This window comes from Anser brachyrhynchus, assembly GCF_964034855.1.
Source record: "Anser brachyrhynchus genome assembly, chromosome: Z".
Classification (NCBI taxonomy): domain Eukaryota; kingdom Metazoa; phylum Chordata; class Aves; order Anseriformes; family Anatidae; genus Anser; species Anser brachyrhynchus.
This window is the reverse complement of record NC_137697.1, coordinates 45808080-45829906: the sequence shown is the minus strand read 5'-3', so window position 1 is coordinate 45829906 and position 21827 is coordinate 45808080.

Here is a 21827-nt window from a genome sequence, read left to right as displayed (position 1 = left end):
CACAAATAATGGACTGGATATTCTCTATGGACCATTGCACAGTGTTGTAGAGGCACTGTGAAAAGGAAACTACATATTATCAACAGTAACAAAGTTGACTACGCCTGAGTAAAATATTTACTGTCCTTTAAGATAAAGAATTATTTTTTTTTCTAGTTCATTAAGACCATCTAATGTCTCATATAATTGGATTGTCATTCCTCTAAATTTATTCTGTCTCAGTTATGAAAGGTATTTGATTGGCATTTATTTCAGAAGAAACAAACTCTTCCACCCACACCTAACATTTACTTTTTTTATCTGTTAATTCTATATATATTTAAGTCTCATAGAAGAAAAAAGCTCTTCAAATTTAAAATCAGAAAGAATCCAAATGCTCAATTTTAGACCATTTCAGACACAATTTTAGACACAGTGTCCAGACATTTTCATGAATTATTTCACCCCATCAGAAACAGCAGCCTGGGTGACATGAAAACAATTCACATGAGTGTATCCATACTGTAGTGGTAACCTGTAACCTTGCACAGATTGCAACTGAGTGCTTAGCTTTTCATGCCACAAGGGAGGATGGTTTTCTAAGTACCAGTAAGTTCATGCCTGCTGTTAAACACACCTCTTCACACTGTATGCACCCAGAACTGAAATTTTCACCTTCTTTTGCCAAAATCCTTGCACCTAAAAATCTCCCACTGATCCAGGCTGGTGCAGTGGTATCAAAGGAGGAAAACTGCCAAGCGGAATTGCATTATTTTGAAAGAGTGTGGTTACTAGTCCTGGAGAAATAGCAGTTTTTATCACTATTGGGGCATTCTCAAAATATGGAAAAAATTGGGAAGCATCGGTTTTATGTTGTGCGAGAGGATCTGAAAAGGCAATGTTTCCTTCTGCAGGAAATTTTCAGAAGCAAATAGAAGTATCCTAGTTCTGCTTCAACTGATACCTTTCCAAAATACTTTAACTACTCTGAGAAAAGAGAGCATGTTCAAAGTGAATGCTTTTGAAAATCTCATACAAATTTTTTCTTTAATAAGATGTAATTTCTCCATTACTGGAGAAGAAGAAAACAAAATAGGAGATATTAAAACAACAGAGGTGTTGATTCTTCTTGAAGCATACATGTTTTCAAGTCTGAACCAGGAAAAACATGCACTACTATCTACAGTATAATACCAAATGTTATTTTTTATCAAAACCCCATTCACATTAAAAAAATAAAAAAAGCTTATTAGGCTTCTTAGCTGATTTTACAAAGAGATCTTACATGTTTAGTGAAGGTTATACCTCTAATATGTGGTGATTTGTTCTGTATAACTGCAGATGCTTCACAGAAAACAATACAAATCCCGTGAGTGTTTTTTTTTTTTTTCAATTTCATTTGTGAAATGCATGATTTTCATCATGATATCTTCTGCAAAAGCTGGGTTAAGAAAATTGTCTCTTGGGCTTACTTTTTGTTTTGAGCTATGGAAATATGTTCTCAATAAAACCCACTAAAAAAAAAATAAAGAATCGAACTATTGTGCAAGTATGTTTAAAGCAGGTCCGTTCTGAGCAAACACGGGCTTGTTTTAAACTGAACTGAGCTTGGCTGGGAGCTGCAAATGCTATTTGTTGACTGTTTTGCATAATGTGGATATAAAATCAGATGAAACACAGAAGTGGCAATTAAGCCTGAGATTCTTCTCATTTTAATTTACACACTTGTGGTCTGCATACGGTCACTGGCATCCATGGCCATAGTCATCAGGACCATAGTGGCTTGTTAGGGCTTTCAATTAATATTAGACTGTACAAGGAGTAGTCAGTGAGCATCCTACCAGTTGACAGTGGTTTGTGGTGCCAAAAGTCTGAGAACTGCTGTTTTAAACCCACATCTTTTGGCTGTTTAGCCATACTGGAGTCAACACGTCTTTGTGACGCCGACAGCTAAGCACAGCTTTGGCATCCAGGCTGGGAGGAAACCAGTTCGTAGAGTTGTTAAGTCTGGCTTCCAACAGGAAAAAGAAATATGAAGACGTGCAGATGGTGAAGACAAATACAATTTGTGACAGTACAGTTTAGAGGAGAGAAGAAAGTTGAGTATGGGAGGTGTTCTGTTTTTGCTCCTTCATTCAAATCATTAGCTTCAGTCGCAGGCCAGAAATTTTCCAGTTGCAATTTTACAAATCTGTACTGCAAGATTCACAGTTAAAAATAATAAAAGCATCAGATTTTTTAGGGGCAGTGCACATGGTCTACTCAGAGTTGTAGAGCAAAGAAGGAGCAAAGAAGAGCCATGGGACTTAGACACAGCCTTTTCCAGAAATAGCTGGTGCAGATAAAATTAAGCATTTCAGTCAGTAGCTATGGACCTAACCCAAAGACTGTTAGTGGGATGGCTTACTGCACAATTCCATCGAAAGGAAAAATTGTATGGGATTATATGCACAAGGCAAAGTATTAGTTTCATTGCTACCAAAGACTTTCTAGTTAAATACAGGAATAAACTACAGTTTCTCAGATATTGGAGATCCTGAAGATCAAGGTAAGAAAACAACTATTACAACTATTTTCTTTGCTATTGTTGATCTTACCTCTGGGCAAGACAAGTAAAAAGATGGTCTGTGATGTTAGAACTGAACTGCTCATTTTGTTCTCTGTATGTTCAATTTTGTTAGGTTTGAATCAGGGTTTCTGAGTAGGAGACCTCTTAGGAAAAAAAAAAAAAAGCAAGACAGGGAAAGGAAGGAAAAACTTTCCTTTCCCCCCCCCCCCCCCCCCCTTTATTTTTCCTCTCTCTTTCTGTGAGGAGGAAACAGCAACAAGGTGAATTTAAAAAGGGGGTGGGGGTGGGGGTGGGGAAGGATGGGACAGAGCTTAGGGCTCATAAAAACAAATTCTCTGCCAGAACTGTGCTTTAGAGGTCCTGGACAATCCTTTTTTTTTTTTTTTTTTTTCCCCCCCCAATATAATTACATGACTTTTTAATTTCCAGTTAACTCAGAGTGGAAATGTCTCACTGGAGTCAATTCAGATGGACTGCCACAGAACATTCTTTATCATTCCTATGAAAAATACCTCTCCATTTCTGTCATATGCTGTTTGAATTGGCAGCCAGCTATACCCACATAAACCAATCCACAAGGGTATTCTAACATGTGCATGACACTGTTCATAGTGCATGAGATAAAATCCCTAGTGTGAAAGACTTTGCCAGAAATAGGATGATAAAAGACATCTGGTTTTGTGTTACTTCACTGAGTGCACTTACCAAACCTTAAAATATCCTTTATTTGATGAAGGTTTATTGAAGCAGAAACAATGAGATATTTTGCATTTTAGTGGGAGATACATGTAAACTAATACATGTGTTGTTGTGCACAGGTTATGGGAGGGTGTAAGGAAGATGGATGCAGATGATGTCCAGTAACAGGGTAAGAGGGAAAGGACACACCAAAATACAGAAAATCCCAGTTAAACACAAGAAACACTGACCAACCAGTCAGACATCAGACCAGGCTTCCCAGAGAGATGGTGGCATCTCTGTGGAGATATTCACACACTGACTGGACACAACCCTGAGCAGTCTGCTTCACCTTAACCTCTGCCCCAGATGACCCCCACAGGTTCTTTCCAGTCTCATCCATGCATTGATTCTCTGAAATATGCAGGATTACATTTTAAGAAACGGGACGTTCTGCATGTCTCCATAAAAATAACAGAAATTGTGCTGTTGTCAAATGGATTTTAAATCTGATTCTGTGGTCCTGGATGCAAAGTCAACATCTCTAAAGCTGGGTTTATTTTTTTGGTTTCTTTTCTTTTTAAAAAATAAAATAAAATAAAATAAAATAAAATAAAATAAAATAAAATAAAATAATAAAATAAAATAAAATAAAATAAAATAAAATAAAATAAAATAAAATAAAATAAAATAAAATAAAATAAAATAAAATAAAATAAAATAAAATAAAATAAAATAATAAAATAAAGTAAAGTAAAATAAAGTAAAATAAAATAACTTATTTGCCTGCAGAATTCAGGTTATTCCAGATACTGTCAATGCCAGAATAATGAACTGCCCAGCCAGATATTTTGTGTGCATTCCTTCTCCTTTCTGAAAATGTCAAAATTTAACCATGCAGGTACAATAATCATATCTGTGGAATGCATTACAATTATTATTTCAGTAGTATACTGTTGAAGAGAATTATTCTTCTGTAGTCTTCCCCTCTTCTTTGTCTAACTCTTTCTAAAGGAGGCTTGTAATACAAATACCACAAGAATACACATAGCATTTATTAAGTTAGAATAAAAATGAAATGTCAGTATACCACTGTTGTTTGTTTGCTTGCTTTTGGATGGTATTTCATTTCATGCATTAGCAATAAATATCAGTTTTCTGGAATTTCATCTGTTTAGAACTAGTGAAATTTTACCAAAAGTGAAGGAATCACAGCAATCAGCATGAGGTTAGTTCTGAGTGCATAAAAATGTGATTCTGTTACTGCATTTCCCCAGACTTCGGCAGAAGTTCTGCTTCTTTTTTTCCCCCTTCTTATCTCTGCCAAGTTTTATGATGTTCTAGAGGTACAGATCCAAAGGTACTGGCAGAAAACCCAGGTTTGAACTTTTTGAAACCTGTAAATAAACATATGAAATGATGGATTTTTATCTCAGCTGAACCTACACACATTTTTGTGGTTAAGGCAACAACTATCTACTATACGGAAGTGTTTTGTCATGCAGTGAAGCTTGTTTCACGAACAGTGAAATAATTTCAACAGATATAGGTATCTACCAGATTTCACGTGCTAAGAAAGTCATTCTGATTCAGAGCAATAGATTTTCTTTGCAAGATACCTTGATGCCAGATTTCTCAAGTGCTGAGACACAAGCTGACCTCGTGCTTTCAAGCCACCAGCACTCACAAGCTCTTTCACATAAAGTCAGGCTTTCCGTGGAGCACAATAACCTGCCAGTTTACAAACATTTCTGGATAAACTGACCCGCTCAAAGACATACAGCTGCAAAGGCAGGCAAGGATCTCTGAATCGCCCAGCCCACCTCTGCTTGGCGTTGGTGGCCATCAGTGGGAGCAATCATTTATTAACAAATCATTACTCCATTGTTCAAAATAAAAATTAGCTTTTTTATGTCTGCTGGAAATTAAGCCACATTCTATGTTTCTAATATTATTTCCCATAGAGTACAGCATAAGAACAGTGTTAAGAAATCTTTCTTTGCTAGAAAGTTCAAGTCAGCTTTATCGCTGAGTGTAAAACAGAAATCATTACAATTTTGGCTGGAGATAAAGATTTTTTAGACAGTAATATTCTGAAACATATAAATCTAGCCTGATTTATTGCTGGATAGTGGTTCACATTTTCTTCACTTTAGAATTTCCATAAAAAACAATGGGGCTAAAGTTTTGATACAGAACCAGGAATATGCAACTCTTAGGCTGTAATACTGAACGTAATAGGAATTCACTGCTTTCAGGCCAGTCACCTAGTAACTTTGTGCAAATTTCCAAGAAATGTGCAGTGCAGGAAGACCACGGTTCTGGTCCTTACGAAAGGGAGAGTTACCTGATGGTCAGCTTCTACCAGCTTTGTGAGGAGCAGAACTTGCTCAAAACTGAAGATTTAGGAATGACTGCTGCTCACTTTTCAATCTCCTGCTTAGCAATGGGTTTAGAGACATGAGACATTCAGATGCATTGTTAGTGTTATTCATTCTGCCCTATGTTATGACATACATCACTGTACTGAGGCTAATTATTATTATTCCTTATTTTTGTGAAATTTGGTACCTTTAAGTAACCAATATTATGTTCATCAATCTGATTCCCATGACTGCAATATCTGTGCCTTCTACCTCACTCACAAACCCCAACTGAATAGTTCATATTGCTTTTGTGTTTTCATCCTTTTTCTGTGGTTGGGATCCCTTGCGTCCTACAATTGCACAACAGAAGGATTTAATATGGGCCACAAAGTTGTATTTTAGCATGTAGCCTTTCTTAAACCAAAAGATAGTATATAAAAGAATATATTTTATCTCTCCCTCTTTTTTTTTTTTTTTTTTTTTAAAGAGGGGTGGGAGGCAAGAAGAGGAATTAATTTAATCTAAGCAGATGCCATGTGGATTCCCTGAGCATGTAAAAAACCTGAAATGACAGTCAGAGAGGAGAACAGATTAATTTCAGTTTCTTCTGACAAGATTTGTATTATAATTAAATTTGGGATTTCAGTGTAAGCATTTGCTCCTCAGTCCTGTAACAACCAGCTTATGTGCACTTGGCAGAAATGCATGCCCAATTTCCCTGACAGAGGGAACCTTTAGAGCCTTGCTGGAACCCAAGCCCACAGTCCCATCCTGCTTCTCTCTACCCTGTTTATATTCTGCCTCCTCCTCTCCACACCCCAAACACACACAATTTTCTACACTACAGCTGTGAATCACATACAAGTTCTGTTTTCCAAGTAGGTTTTGATATACGTTGCATAAGTGTGGTTGACAAAGTAATAGGCATGGTAATTGAATTATGAGATGGATGGTAGATGACAGCCTGAGATTACCAAATCTAGTGACATCACCTGTCTGGATTAGGTGGGGCCTTAGACTTCATTTCTTGCTATTAGGAAATATTGTGATTATCTGATTTGTGATGGCAGGTAAATAACTGTAGTGCGAAGATTAATAACTAACAGGACTAGAAGAGAAATCCTGCTGAAACAGTCTCCTGAGATATGGTTTCATTTTAGTTTACAGATTGAACACTGTTTGTTTAAAAATTTTTTTTTCCTTTTTTTTTCCTTCCCCTTTCTCCTTTTAGAAACAACGTCAAAATCATAACCCCAGACAAGGAAATTTTATTTCCTTTTTTTTTTTTTTTTTTTTTTTTTTTTTTTTTTTTTTGGTGGGGTGAGGTGTCATTTTTTCAGGAGCTTCTTGGCCAAAATGAAGTGTTTGTTCAATAAATAACAATGAATTCTGTCCTTGTTACTGTTGTCATACTCGACTGGCCACCATATTTCCCTCATGCCTGCCACTCCCTGGCAGGGCTGGGCTCCCCAGCTGTGCTCCCCTCTCCCAGATGTGCTTTAGACCCAGCACTGAGTGGCACCTTTCTGCCCCTGCCAGCAGATTGCAGCACGGAAGTGCTGGTCCCAGCCCGCAGCACAGCACTGTGGGGAGGTGGAAGTAGGAGGAGGCTGGGGACAGCTCTTGGGAGGCATTGCAGCCATGTTCCAGATGAACATAGTTGTGCGCTGGCCAGAACGGTCATGCTCTGGGCTCCTTCACTGTGAGTCGTAGAGTTTCTAGGTGAAGAACCAGTGGCTCAGATCCAGCCCTGCAGTTTCGTTTGGGCTCAGCGTTATGCAGAACAGTGTGTCTGTAAACTCAAGGGCTTGAATTTAATTAAGTGCAAAACTGTTTGTGTTTTGGGAGGATTTAGATTGTTGCGATGGGGAAAGTTAATCGTAGATAGCAGAAGCCTTAGAAACTTCCAGATCCACCCATCTGATAACGAATCACAGACATTATGAATTTGCAATGTCATTACAGCAATAAGAAAAGACATTGTTCAGATTGTGGTCACTTGATAAATCATGCCAAAGCTCTCAATAATGCTAAGTGTCTGTCCGGATATTATCATTATGGTAAACAGAACAAAACTGGACAGCTAGAACGCTTCATTCCTTTCCTATGTCACAGTCACTTCATCCTTGCCAGTGAATGTGTTTTCTTTTTTCATAATCTTATATTGCTTAGCCTCAAATTGGAAATCTCTTCTCCACGTATTTCAGCACATACAATTTATATCATCAGATATCTACATGAGCTGGCCAAGTTTGATGCATTTCAGGTATTGCAAAGCCTAATGGGCCCTTGGGGAGAGAGAGTAGCTTGCCAGGTGGCATAGAGAATGAGAAAAAAAGAGCGAGAGAAAAGCTCCTAAAAGGAAGGGAGCAGCTTTTGCAAGCTTATTAAAGCAGTCTTTGTCACTAAGCTTATCTCTGCACTTTCTGGCTCTGGCCAGGTTAGGAAATGAGAAGTAGAAAGGCAAAACACTTCCTCCTGACTTTGTTTCCCGTGATTTGGGATCAAAGCAATGCTCAGAACAAGGGTATCTCCTTGTTGAGGAAAACTCCTGGTCTACACAGCTCAAAGGACAGAACCTGTGTCTACTTCCTAGCTGAAAGCCCACACAGTTTACTTTATGTTTTGAGATCTCCTTTATCTCCAGAGTGAGCTGAGATTTTCATGACTGAGGCAGCACTTGATGGTGATGAAATTAAAAAAGGCTTAAGGCACTTAAACATTTTTCATTGAAGTCCCCACTTTGGTTAGCTGTCACACACAGTCTTGTACTATCCTCTTTTTCCTGCTGTTAGAGAAAATGAATGGATATTCTTCATGACCTTAAAAAAAATGTTTCTCATCTGTTAATACCTTTTAAAACATCTTCTTAACTCTGCAAAGGGAAGGAAAATGGATAACCATCCAGTACACTGAGGAAACAGCCATTTGAACCATGCCTACATGCTCATTTATATGTCATGAGTGACAAATACTAAGTTAGGTATGAGGTCCGAAATCTGGGCCTAGGTTGAAAGTATTTGTCCAAACGCTAAAGTGAATCTGTGGCAGTAGTACAGATGAAATGCTGCTTTCTTGACAGGGATTTAACAGAGACTATAGGGGAAAAAAAAGGGGGGAGAGGGGGTGTGATTTTTGTTGATGGGTTTCAATTCAATGTTTTACTGCCTGAATGTAACCATCTATAACATAACTTAGTTATGTTGTTGTGACAGGTTTAGTAACTACTGGAACAGAAGATAAAGTTTCAGAAGACTCTCAGTCTATTCAAGGGACTAGTACTCAATTAGTTAAATTGCACAACCACAAAAACTATAGATTCAGCCTGAAAAATGGGATATCCATAGAGCTTATAAACAGGTACAATCATCTTCTTTCTTGATTGCTAGATAGAAGAAAATATATCTCTGAGTATTTTTCACTGCAAAGATCAGCAAAGCACAAAGAACAGTTAGATTAGCTGAAATTAGTTTATCTGTGAGCTCAAAGTTGTGTTTTGAACAAAGGTTGAACTTTATTATTTGTTTGTAAGGAATAATCCTATCTAATTTAATTCCAAGGTTCTTTGTGGTATAAAGTCTATTAAGCCTCACACTTGCTGTTATGTGAGCAAAATTTAACACCCTTGGAGAAAAAGATTTGAAAAGTTTTGCCAGAATAGAGAAAGAAGGATATATTTATAAAATATGTGTATGAAACATATACTTACACGCGTATATAAATATAGTAAACTTCACACACTGGATTTGGTCCACCATATTATATTCTCCTTTATATTGAACTCATTTGCATTTAAGTTATAGGTTCTTCACTGAGTAGGCCAGAACATAATCCTATACACTAAAAGGAAAAATGAAGCTACTACTGTTTCTAACACTAAACTGGGGATGTGGTTTTGCTATATGCATAAAAGTAAAAAAAAAAAAACAAAAAAAAACCTTTTTCATTAGCTGTGTGATCAAATGAGCTTTCATCACTCTTAGTCTATGTTAGGTCATAGACAGATTCCTTAGGGATGATGCCAAAGGGTATCAAAGACTACCATTACTTAGTGTCTCCCTTTTCAAGGCTGGGGTTTTTTGCTTGCGCCTGAGGCCTCCCTAAGCCAAAGAAATTAAAATTTTCCCAACAGGACTGTGGTGCAGCAGATCTGTTGATGCCCATCTCAGACAGACTCCTGTTGCTATTCGCAATTTCAGATGCTCAAGGCTTGCAAAGCACCACAAGCAGAAGTGAGCAGCAGCAGAATTTGACCTTGTCCTTTGTCTTTGTAAAATCCCAGAGGACATCATAGTTTTCTCAAACCTGTCATCTACTTGCGAATTGTTTGTTATAAAGACTCCAAAACCACTTCCAATACCTTTCTTCCTTACAGCAGGATTATTTTACAACATAAAATGCAAGTTTTTCCCCTCCATTGTGATCAACTGGTCATGGTTGGTGGCATCGCCTCTCTCTATAAGATATAAACCAAATCTTAAGGGTAAGATTTTCTGTGTCCAGCAATTTGTACAGGTATCCATGAAACCACAATATGGAGAAAATCATGACTTTTCTTTTTTTTGGGTGTAATTTTCACACAGTCAAAACACACTCAATGTGTTTTGTATTTCCATGTCAGCAATATTTTAGCAAGAAAAGTTAGCAGTTAGCAGAGGTTTTTGCAAAGTGACAATTTCTATTCCAGTTAAGATCTGCTGTTTTGAGAAAAAGTAGTAGGATAACGAACATACTCAAAAATTTGTTTTCTGGAGTTTTAATTTAGGAAGATCCTAGTTTAATATATATACATATATATATATAACTGAATGTTGACAATAATAGTCCTTTTAGAAATGTAATCACAAAATATTGAAGTACAATCCAGATATGAAATACTTTTTCTAAGACTGAGAATTAAATATTTCTAGAAACCAATACTATCCATGAAAAATAAATTAGCTGAGGTGAAAAACAGTATGTCAACAGGATCTTTTTCTAGTATTATCAACTTCACTCAGGCTTAGGTGTAACCTTACAAAAACTTCCATACATGTTTACAACTGTAAAGTCTATCTGCATGAGTATAAATGGAGAGTCAACATCCAAGGCATATGAGCAACGCAAAACTGAACTTCTTGGGAATTAAAAAAAAAATAAAAAAATCTTGAATAACTAAATATATTGATCAGGGAAATTAAAAGAATTTTTGGTAATTTCTCTTAATTTTATGTGTTTTCATTGCTGAAAATAAAACGATTGGTATAGAGGACTGAATTATTGTATCTTGACAGTCATATTTTAGCAGTCAGAGTTACTCTTGGCTTCTGTTTCAAAGTCTTTCAGAAATTCTGAAAATTGAGAAACTAAGGTTCCTGAGAAACTAAGGTTCCTGAAAAACAAAAAGCTTATGTCGAGTTCACACAGGTAAGTTACTCTGTGCTTTAATCACACCATCAGGACCCATAATTGAATCTGAAGTATCATGATCACAGAAGGATCCTATTTTTCTTTTCCTTTGAACACAGCTGATCCTCCCTCAGAACAAGCTGTGAAGGGGGAGCAGGTCTGCAGCTCATTACACTGTTGGTGCACATTGTCCCAGCCCAGTCCCACACCATGGCATGGCAGAATGGCTAGGGAAGGGACCAGCAAGGTCTGCAAAAGGCACGGGACACTTCTAATCAGGCAGTTACATCCATTTCACAGCCATTGAATCATGAAGATAGGAGGACTTCCCTGAAAAGCCTGCCACTGCCAGCACAGCTGTAATGTGAACCAGTCCCGACTGATACAATCAAAGGAAATTGAAAGAAAAATGAACCTGACAACTCAAGCATATGCCTGGCTAACCCAGCGATGCAACATCTAGTCAGAACTGATTAATATTACACTAGCTGGCATTTTTTTTATTTTATTTTTTTAACATCTGGATGAAAATTGAACAACCCCTTTAAACCTTCAGACTGAAAAAACAGTGGCCTTTTCAAGCAAATTGTTACCACACTACTTTCTCCTCTTTTGAAATCCCATATGGACAGATAAGCTAAGAATAAAACAACCACATCTGACTAAGAGTCCAACATACATATTATTACCACTGTGATCGTCTCATTTCCCCTGGACTAGCATTAGGCCAGGAGCCAGACACTTTGAAAACTCTGTTTTAGTTAAAGGCTGAACCTGGTTGGAGAAGAAACAAACCCCGAAGCACTGCCTGTCTGAAATAGTAAATATGGGGGTATATATCAGTTTTTACTCCATACAGTCTTGGGCACTGTTAATGTCTAGATTTTGCTGCGGTTTGAGGTCTGGAATAAAATCAAGTCCCCAAACTATTGCTTACAGAACATGAAGGGATTGATAGCATTTTCTTTTCCGAAGAATAAGCGAGGTCAATAAAGAACAAGCAGGAAGGGAACAAACCGACTTGCCCAGAGGACCTGCTGACAATGCCAGAAGAGCAAACCATGTAGCACGTGTCCTGGAACAGTGGGCAGGTCTCTAAGCAGGGTGGCAGAAACCTTCCAGATAGCAGACTAAACGCTGTCTAATTTCTGTGACTTTCTCATTCATATAGGCAAGAAGGAATTCAGAAAGGCCAAGTGCGAATGTTTGCCTGGAGGATTTTTTTTTTTTTTGTAGTTCCTTTAGCTTTGGAGAGGGCACAGACCAAGCAGCTTAGGAAGACTGGGGTTAAAGTGTCCAAGTGAAGGGATGGTAAAGCGCTTAGATGGGAAGCTTCAAATACAGAAGGACTCTCATCTTCAGGGGGAATGAATCTCTCAGGATCTCCAGTAATTATTCCTCTCCAGTGCAAACATGCCTGCAGAAGTAGCAAGGATGAATGCTAAATATACGAGGAGGAGATAGAAAATTGCAGTACCAAACAGAGATGTTCCAAGAAATTAAGCAAATGTATTTATTTCATCTGAAAGGAACTGCATATCTCTACATCTCACTGCTTCACTGTGAATTTCTTTTCCACTTATTTTCAGTGTTAAATCAATAAAGATACCAAGGGCCAGACAGAATCACAAAATCACTGAATGGCTGAGATTGGAAAGGATGTCTGGAGGTTATCTGGTCTAATGTCCCTGCTCAAGCACAGCCACCTAGGACCATGTGTCTGAAACCATGCCTAGATGGCTTTTGAAGATATCCAAGGAGGGAGATTCCAACACCTCTCTGGGCCACCTGTGCCAGTGCTCAGCCACCTGCACAGTAAAGAAGTGCTTCATGATGTTCAGACTTTCAATTATTCCTTAACACAGGACCACACACAAACATAGGCCCTCGTTAGCTGGTGGGCTACTTTATTTTCTTAAACTCATTCTGCCTTGTTTTGTGGTAGGTGTCAAGTAACCTCTATCATCATGTCTGAGAGTCCTCAAGAGGTTACTACTTGTGAAATACTACCTAAAGCTAGGATTTATCGAGTAGAAAGGTTCTTATCACATAAGGATTCTTTCACAGGCCGAAGATCCAGAGATTTCTGTAGAGTGAAGTCTCAAGAAGTAGGGAAGTAGGGGCATTTTTTATCAAATTGTCATCCTTATAAATACATCAGTTTTGTAGAAAGAGGGAGCAGTCTCTCTGTCTCCTTCTCTCTCTCCCCCCCCCCCCCAACCTATAGAATATAGTTTAATTAAAAATATAATAATAATAAAGGGAAAGAAATAAAGAAAATTAAAAAGAAGTAAAGGGGGAACCACAGAAGGCAAATTCTCCTGCCCTGTTAGGTTCAACTGCTCCAAGAATAGTTAGTTGCTTGCTGTAGCTGATTATAGCAGCCTACGAATATACTATCTGATTGTTTTGGCAAACAGGGAGACTACAAAGTGCAGCTATTCTCTCATCTGTGGAGAAACTGCAGCAGGATATGTTTCTGATGTCAGATACAAGGCTGCAAAGTGGTGGAGAAGGGAAAAGATCTAAAGAAAGAAGGTGGTGGTTTCTTTCCTGCCCCTGGTGAGTACTTTTTCAGAGAGTAATGGTTGGAGGAACCCTGTTCTTTCATTCACTTTAAAATGGTCATGTATTTCATCCAAACAACTTTTTTTCTATTTGGGTTTGTAATTTATTTGTATACATGTCCCGATACTTAATATCTAGCAAGTACCATATGAGCTGCTGTGAGGGGAATATGATTATGTGATTATTCACATGATATATTTCTATTTCAAAATGAGCTGAAACAGGTTCTCAGAACTCGCCTTCTCAGGAGAGTATTCCTGGACATGGGCTGGAACCTGGTGTTTTGCTGAAACTCCACCTAACTGGCTTTGAATTTGCCATTGGGTCAATGCTCTTGTCAGCAATGATGCTCAGTGAGAGTCACAGAAAGACAAAACAAAAAGGGTGTGAACATACAGAAAAGACAATCTTTTGAAAGTGTAAATGAGTATTAGCAAACCCGAGACAGCATTTACAGAGATCTCTGAACCTGTAGGCCAGGAGGGAATTCTACTATCTCATTGCTGTTACCATAACAGCATGTTGCACGTCCTTTGCAAACACACAAACCCAGCAAAATACATGCTGCTTCCTCTGTCATTAAAATCTCAGTGGTCAGCATTCAGGAAATTTTTCTTGTCCGGCCTAGACTAATTCCAGATTGCTATTCATTAAACATCTATCGCAGCAGACAAGCCTGAAACAGTTACCTAATGCAATATTATTTCATTTTCTTTTTCACAACAAATTAAAGGACATTAATCTTCACTCATAAAATAAATATTTCTGAAGGCTCTTGTTGAGAAACATTCCTTTTCCTGAACAGCCCCATCTGTTGTTCATTTCTGCTGTCCTGCCTGGTAGGGATCTCCCTTGACTCATGTTAGCACAGCAGATGATCTCCAGAGCTGGTGAAATCGGTTGCTGCAAGGTGAAGCACCACCACCCTGCAGAGCCTGGGCTTGGCAGGCAGGGTCTGTGACCACACCCCAGAGCGTGCGCTTTTCAGAGACCAGCACCTGCAGGGCCTGCACTGAGACCGTGCAAAAATAGCATCAGCAGTGATGGCAGGGGTTGCCCTTTTTGGAGGAGGGTGGTGGGAAGTGCAAGCACATGCTGCGCAGCCTTGGAATGATTGGCCACAGCTAGCATCACTCTGGTTGCCTCCATTAATGGGTCTATTTGCTTAAATGGGTTTTGGAGGCTGCGTGTTCCTGAAGGCTATCGACACTGGAGAATGGACTTTGGCAATGCTAATTAACACTTACTAAAGTGATACCTTCTGGCTTGCACTGATACCCCAGCTAGCTCTGCAAGTGTGTATGGTAATTCATGAGCTCTCTGTCTTTCTGAACACCACACACAAACTCTATGCAAATCTTCCTGCCAGCTCCTGCACAGTTGTGATTGTTGCTGTACAGGTATTTGCTGTGTAGATTACATCAGCCAAAATGCTCCATCTATATCTAATTATTCTTCTTCCTTATCACCAATCAGGAATGCCAATTAGTATAAGGAGTAGAAAATGAACGGATAAGATCTCTGAGTGAGCAGTTTCCCAGCAATTAATAGCAGGCAAATTGCCATCTGTCAAGCACCTGTTGGTTTCCTGGTAATAAATTGGGGAATATCTGAGACACATGGCAAAGGAACAGAGAGAGAAAGAGGTAAAACAGAGGGAATATGCATGTAGATCATGTCCTAACATGGAATAGAGGTTTAAGAGGCAAAAGGAAATTAACTTTTCAGGGCTGGAACCTGGGAAGTTCCAGAAAGCTCTGTGTAGGTCGGTCCGACACATAGGTTATCTTGTTTTTGCACATTGCATGAATCTGAAATGGTTGAGTCAGTGTTAAAGGTCTGGATTACTTGGATTAGGCTCATACTTACCCATGTACAGGCAAGGTTTGTATCACAGATGGGACCTGTCATGTCGCTGCGTCATGGTGTCCAACAAAAATATTTACGAAGCAAAGAGTCATTTATGGGTGTCTTTGGGCATCTCATCAGGGCTCGTTGCTGTCAAACCAAAACGTTTGCCAATGAGCAACAGCAGAACCAAAGGGATTCAGCCTGACTGCTACATACCTGCCCTGCAAAAAGCTCATACCTCAGTGGTCAATTCATAGAAAATGTGTTGCCTTTGAGACAAAACCTCATCAAAACAAGTACAGAATGGAGTAGCAGAGTTTACCTTTTTTGTCTTGTCTTACCTTGTCCTTGAGGGAACACCTGACCCATGATGGCTTTGGCATAAGACTACCTTATATTTGCCAGCTGTGAACTGAGGGGTCATCCCTCAGTGCAAGACAGGTGGGTGAAGGATATGTAGTGTTACACTTACCACCTTTAATATTTTTATTTTATTTTATTTATTTTAAATTTGAATACCTCATCCACCAGTCACTGGAAAAAAAAATGTTTGTTCCTTCAGTCATCCACCTAAACCACTGATTGTGTGTATGAGACTTCTTGACACTGCTTATGAGGTGCTTCCTCATTAGGAACTTGTCCAATGCACCTCTAATCCAACTATTGCTCTCTGTTAAGCAAGTATAAATCATCTTCTGACTAGAAGAGTTGGTGCCTGACTTTGGCTGCACTCAGAATTGATCACGGATCTTGTGTGGGGCATGAAGCAAGAACACTTCACATTCATAAACTCAGAGATAGATAGTAAAATGCTTTTGGCTAAAGTCTGATGAGCACTCTGAGCTAAGGTCTCTAGCTACAGAGACTCTTTAATACAACAGTGACTCAACTATTAAGTCTCTGAAAGAATCAAGTGTGAAGTGCTTGTAAAGGAAGGGCAGGGATCCGTGTCCTTTGACGACTCATCAATCAACTTTAGCAACAGGTAGGCTTAACCAGGACATGTCAAGCAGGTATTGTTTTACACCTCAAGCCTCTTGAAGAAATATTTACTGCAAAAGGTGATTCACTGCATTCTGCTCTAGAAATTGCTGAATAATCATCACAAATAGTTCTAAGTGCACTGCCAGAAATCAGGCAAAAGAACTTGAAAGTTGGGCATTATCCAAAACAGGGAGACGGAACTACAGAGCCCTTGCAAACAACAGGCTAACAGCAGCAGCAAGGCCCAACCAAATGAGGAAAGTCCATTTGACTGTCTTCAGCCCAGCACTTTTGGAGGCAGCAGGATCCAGACCTGTCTTTATTTGCTGAGGTTCCACAGGTAGCAATAGCTGTAGCTTCTGGTTCTGTGGTAGGCCACAGATGAAAAAGAGGGGATGCCTCCATCTATGCCTTACATCTTAATTCTTTGGCACACTTGGACCATGAAACAGCATAAACATTTCACAAGGAACAGCTCGTCTCTTTCATTCATTTTCCCTCTATCTTGGGAATCTACTTCACAGCCCTTCCCCTCTGCCACAACTTCTTGCCCACCAGTATGTATTGTCCTGGAGCCAAATTAGAAGGTAAGCAATGAAAAGTGCCCCAAATGGCTCACTCGAAGGCATAGAGGGATGGTTGCTTGGAGGCAGTTTTTATACTTCATTCAGATTTAAGCTAGTGGATAAAACATGTTTAGTCTTCTGCTTTTCCTAGTAACACATCTTTTCAAAGGTAGCAAAAGTTATCCATTGTTGTTTGTTATTTTTCTTATTTTCCCAGAAAAACAAAACAAAACAAAAAACCTTCTGAGAAAATATACCCTTCACAAAATTATTTCCCAATTGTAAGTTACATTGACACTGTATCAAGTTGGAAGTATATTTTTGTATCTCAGCCAAATTTTGTAATCAGTTGTTACCTTTCCTCATTCTGATGTAAGATACTAATTATGCTATACCTATATGCTTGTTTTCTTTATGATACAGAGCTGTAGTAGTAAGGTACGATGCAATTTATTAAGCCTATGTAGCTGTTGAGAACTAAGTGAAAAGGTGAAAATGAAATGCATACAATATAAAGATGAGCTAAAAGGTGAATGACAATTCTCATGAAGATAGAGATAAGCGAAGGAGATGAGAAGGAAATTCATCTCCCCACCTTATGCAAATATACAAGATTTTGAAATATTTATTTCTCACTGTTCCAAAGACTAAAATCAAAATCTCAAAAATGTTAGCAAGTTGCAAATCAGAGGAAGTTATTATCTAGACCAAATCAATTTTCTTTATATGACACACAATTTACTAAAATAACAATCTAAATCAACATATATTTTTATACAAAGATTTTTGCATATCTGTAACAAATTCCCCCCAAGTATCCAAGCACATTTCTCAACATGCATTTTCATCTAAGAGATAAGGGTATGTTATTGTCTTCATTTTAGAGAAAAAAAAACTTGGTATGGGAAACTTTTTCAGCCTGCGTAGCTGAAATTAGATATTTTTCATCATATATGACCTCATAAAAGTGAGAAGTCTCTAGATGTTCCCAGTACTTTAGAATCTCTGAAAATTTGATGTTAGGGGCCCATTAGGATCAGCTTGACCCTAAGGTAGTCTCCTTGAAGGAGGTGACAACACAGTTAATAAAACAAATTAATCACCTGGACTCCAAAGGTTGATGTCAGCTAGCAACCATTGTGCTCTTATAGGCAACAAGAACTTTGGCTGAGAACCCAGAAGTAAATACCTCTTTCCTTGCTATTAATCATCTCGGCCTGGTAGTTTTCCAAGCACTTCATCTAATACTTGGACACATTTGTTCATCACATGAGATGGTTGGGCAGGTTTCTGTCTACCCTAATTTTTAAAAAAGCAATGTCTAGATTTTAGCAAAGTACAACATACTAACGTGAGTTTCTGCATTCAGAGTGCTGTTAGATTTTTGGCTATATAAAACTGTTTTTTTGAGAAAACAGCTTTTTAGTTACAAATATAAATTTTGATGGATTTACAATCAGTTACTTTTTCAGATGGTGAAACACAGGAGATAAGTGACAAAAGTGAAACAGGAGATATGAATGATGGAAATGACACAACAAAAGGATCCTTTTAAGGCAAAGAAATTTACTCTGAGTGACAGGGTAGCAAAAATTCAAAATGAACATTTTTCACTCAAGTGAGTGGATTTAGTCATATGTTGCTATAGAGGTTGTCTTTCCTCATCTTTGTTTGTGAAACACCTCAAATATAAAACCAGTGACATTCTAACATTGAAAAATAAATGACTAGCTTCTTAAGCCTTTTATAAAACTAAATTGCAGAGACCTGGTGACACCAAGGGACAGTGAAACAGGCAAAACTATTAAGTTCAGGATTTTTGCTGCAGGAAATATGGCCAGGGAAATAAAGGGGCATGGCAAAGCTCCATTGGATTTGGGAAACGGACCTTATGTTTGCTTTGAAGTCCTGGGAGATAGGGGGGTGGAAGATCAAGCACTAAAAACTTCCGACACTCAGTTTCACCTGAGACTTGGAATCATCAGTGATAATTTAATCAGCGAGGAATGTTAATTAAGGCTTCAAGCCCTACGTATAGACAGTAATTAATTGCATGTGTTGATTAGCATTTTGCTGTATTGAACGTGTAACAGCTTGGGTAAATCCTACCTGGAAATGCCACGTGTAAGATAATTCAGGGCTGTTGTACTCAGGGCTGTGGACAGGCATTATGATGCCTCTGATTTAAATAAGCTGGCTCTACTCCCTCGGAACTGGACCTGGATGAGCGTACTTTTTCCTGGCACATGTGCTGCATGCTAAGAAGCAGGGATGCCATACAGAAAGACAAATAGTCTGCCTCAGGTAGAAGGAAAGGAAAGGGTGTTTTCTAACTGTCCGTTAACAAACAATGCAATTTGGCTTGCACATTTTAGCAGGCTGAGTTAAAAGTACACCCGTGGATGTTTGTGTGGTTTATCAATGGAGAAAAAGGCACCTGAAGGCTTGACAGTGTTCTAAGGAGTGCTTTTGTGCCCTGCCTGCCCCCACCTGCACTTTTCTCCCTGTCTTGTGGGCAACTGCTGTCAGGACAGTGAACAGCTTCAGGAGGGCCACTGGCAGCAAACGACCTTGTTGTTTCTGTAGGGTGCATGGTCTGCCAGCCTGGTGCTTCAAGACACTTTGCAGCTGGCTCAGACAACCTGGCCATATCAGCCTAATGTGCCAAGTAGGCACAAGCAGCAGGTCTGGCCATTCTGGAGGCAGCCAGATGCTACATTGGCTTAGTCGTGTTGTCCAGTTGCACCCTTAGGTTTATCCTGACTCTTTATTGTGTGCACATATCCCGATGTAACTAACTATTCAGGTGTTGGGTGCAGGGCACTGAGAAGAGAGCTGAAGTCCTGGGTCCCAGCTCTGGCTGGAGCAGCTGCCATGTTGCAGTCACTTTGCATTTAGGAACACTTTTTTAGTAGGGGGTAAAAGGCTTTAGGGACAATGTCTGTGTTTTTAATGATGTCTTGCAGAAGTGTATTGTAACCACCAATTGCTTGACAGTTTAGAAAATCATTTGGCTTGTTAAGGTGTCTCAGGAATGAAACTTGCCAAGATTTAGACACAGGGGTATTGCTGTTGACTTCCAGGTAATTACTGAGGTGTAGGAACTTGAGCATGCTCTCAGGAGTTGGCAGCATTTACAACTGAACTAAAGACATCAAAGTTAAATTCTTTAAAAACTTCTACCAAAGCTGTAAAGGAACAAAACAAGAACTTGGCTAAAGTGAGCTAAAGTTGGATCACTAATTGCAGAATAAATAAAAATCACCAAAGCTCCTTACTTCCAGTTTCAAGCAAAGTATAATCCTCTGACATTAGAGATATCAGGTTATTCTTGTGATTAATTATGTCAATCCCATGGGTCACTATATAATTTCAGTTTGGGAAATAATTAGAATACTATCAGTATGTCTGTTGAGAGAACATAACGTTGGTAAAAACCTCTAGCACTCCCTTTATATATTACAACAATTAATTAAAATGTACTACTACCCAATGCTAGTATTTATTCTGCTTGAACAAACAGGTACTATTGATGCCACACACACATATGATCTCATGACTTTCCAGATCAGATGACAAAATCAGGGGAGTTCAGCATTAGAGAAGCAGATGAACTTTTAGACAGTCAGTGCAAGCCAGTTTGTAAGATCTTGGGATTTCTTTGGTGTTGATGAAAGACACTAGTAGATTCTTTATCCGCAAATGGATTATGTGCCTCAAATTCTTGTTTAGTCAATCACAACAACACAGATATGACAAAAAAAAAAAAAGTGTAGGTAACTAATTCTTAACTCCAGGTTTAAATTTCTCAAGTTTGCCTATAGCAAGGGTTGGTTTTTTACCACCCACACATTGCTTTGCTTATGTGAAACAAAAATCTGACAAGCTTTCAAAAGCTCCACCTCTGATTCTCTTGCTGTTAATCTTGTCATTGTTAACACAAAATGGCTGCTTGCTGAAGCCAACAACTGTCTTTCACTTTATTCTGAGCCACACCTGTTTAACCACTAGTAAAGCAACTAGTTAAATAATAATAATAATAATAATAATAAACTTAAGTGCACATTTCATATGAACTGTTAGATATGGAAGTAGAGGTTCAGTCTTTTTCCCTATTCCTTTTTTTGAAAGGGGAAACTCAGTATTTTTTATTTATAGAAGTTTTCGTGTATAAAGTTTCACATCTTTATTCTTTCTCCAGTTCAATTCTGATGTTTTTGCTTGATTTTTTTTTTCTGTTTTGTTTTCCATTGTAATGCTGCGTTGAGATTTTTGGGGAGAAATTAACCAGAAATAAGAAACTAAAGAGAATGGAGTTATGTGATGGATAGCTTTCAGAAAATGTTTACATGCAAATATGAACCAAGATTTTCTGCACATCTGTGGGACAGTATGCTCAGTACTCAACATCCATTCAGATACAATTTCACAGTTTCCCCACTATTAAAACTGTTATTCCAGAATCTTGTATCATAACTTTATATATATATATATATATATAAACAAAAAAATCTACATTGCCTATTAAATTGCAGACGTATTTCAGTCCTGATGTGAAACACATATTTCTATTCCCCTGACTGAAAATAAAAGTTTTTTTGTGGATAAAGCAGTATGCTATGAGTAAAATAAAATAAAATAAAAAAATCCTTGTAAAAAACAAGGCTATAGAGAGTAAATATCATTTCCAGTGAAGTTCAACCATGTTCTAAGTGAAATATAATGAAGCTTTGAGAAAATGTTCTATATTCATTCTTCCTTCAAAAAAAGCCAGTGTGTGGTATCTGATTATGATAAATTTAGAGTTCATGACCTATAAAGAACTTCCATAGGGTAAGAAAATGTCTTCACTCTTTTTACCTGCCAGGCATCAAGATC